We start from the raw sequence: 1,963 nt of genomic DNA on the forward strand, positions 1-1,963 counted from the left end.
AAAGTCATATAATTCTCCATTAAGTGGTATTTTTAATATAAGAAATGAAACAATTAAAACAAATGTAAAACATAAGAGCTAAAATGCCAATAAATATTTTATTTAGATTTTGTACAGTAATAGTGATATTCAAAGAAAAATTTGAAGTTCTATGTATAATGGCTTAGTGAAATTTATTTTTAATATGCAAAAAAAATCAAGTTTTCATGATTTCATCGATGGTGTTTCGATGCTCTTGCGATGTAATCATGAAAACTCGATTTTTTTTTTATCAAAATGATATTTTTTCAATACAAAATCAATGCAATTTCAATGCAAAATCAATGATGTTTTTTGCGATGCAATCATGAAAACTTAATTTTTGGCAATAACGAGGCTTTTTCGATGCAAAATCAATGATGTTTTTTGTGATGCAATCATGAAAACTTAATTTTTGGCCAAAACAATACTTTTTCGATGCAAAATCGATGCTCTTGCTATGCAATCATGAAATTTGATTTTTGGCCAAAACGATGCTTTTTAGATGCAAAATCGATGATGTTTCGATGCTTTTGACAATTCTCATATATTTTTTTTAGAAAAAAAGTTTCATATATGACAATTCTCATATAGAGATTTCACTTTAAGCCCTATTGGTGGGACTCTTCAGTGTTCTCGACTCGTGAACAATTTTCAGCATGATTTTTTTTTATGACCGTATATATTGTAGTTGTTTAGAACATTTTGCAAATTTTCATAAAATTCTGAATATTTTATAGTACTGAAAACTAAGTTCAAACATATTGTTTTCCATACACATAACAAAAAAATTAATCACGTGTGCAACAATATAGTTGAACTTAGTGAAGGCCCCACCGAGAACATTGAGAGCTCCACCAATAGAGCTTAAAGTGAAGACCCAATAAAAAAAGTTGTCATATATATACACACTTACAAAAATAAACTATCCATATATACATCTATATATACAAACTCACAATAATTATGAGTTATATTATAATTGGGTAGCCCAAATAACCAATTAGCCACATTTAATAAAGACAAGAAAAGAAAAAATCAAGTAAGACAAAACAAAAAAATGTGCAATGACAAAATTGACATTATTTACTTAAATAAATATGTTATTACAAAAAATTGAAAAGGAGGAAGAAGACAATTACAAAAAATTGAAAAGGAGGAAGAAGACAAAACATTAAGGATAATATTGGAAGGAAGAAAAATTGGTTGATAAGCTAATGTATATTTCTTATATAAGTACAGATATGTATATGTATATAATGGAAGATATTTTTTTTATTTTTTTATTTTTTATAATAATAGTATATAAACAATGAGTGGATCGAGTTTTTCTTCATTTCCTTTTCATAATAGATTACCAATAATAGAGTTGTTCTCCTTCCTTGAGAAGGGATTACTAACTTAGTATAATAATGTCGTAGTCATAGACGAAGAAGAAAAAATAAAAAGAACAAATGCTTTGGTCGCATATGACTTAATGAATTAAGGGTCCACTTAGAAGTAGTACACACAGGTTATGGTTGGATATCTAATAATAACTTTTTAGGGAAAGTATCCAATGTTTAGAGTTTGTTGTTGGTTTATATAATTTTTTTATTTTTTTGGCGGGTTAAAGTCAGAGAAGAAGAATTATTTTATCACTACTAAGTCATTAACCTTTGTTAGGTCGACTGAAATAGTACGTGTTACCACCTAATTGGTCAATTTCATAATTTTAAAAAAATAGTTTAATTAATTTTAAATTTGAAAAAATAATAAAATTATGCATATAATAGTGCATATATCCTAAAATCATTATTAAAGCATATTACATAGCACTAAACATATACTCATCCATTTAAAGGCAGAGTTTTGAGTATTGCCAAAAAAAAAAAAAAAGACCCATACATAAATATTTTGTGCAAACTGATTAAAACTTCACATATTGGTGCTGTTTGGAAATACT

The sequence above is a fragment of the Humulus lupulus genome, chromosome 9 (genome assembly GCF_963169125.1).
Source record: "Humulus lupulus chromosome 9, drHumLupu1.1, whole genome shotgun sequence".
Lineage (NCBI taxonomy): Eukaryota > Viridiplantae > Streptophyta > Magnoliopsida > Rosales > Cannabaceae > Humulus > Humulus lupulus.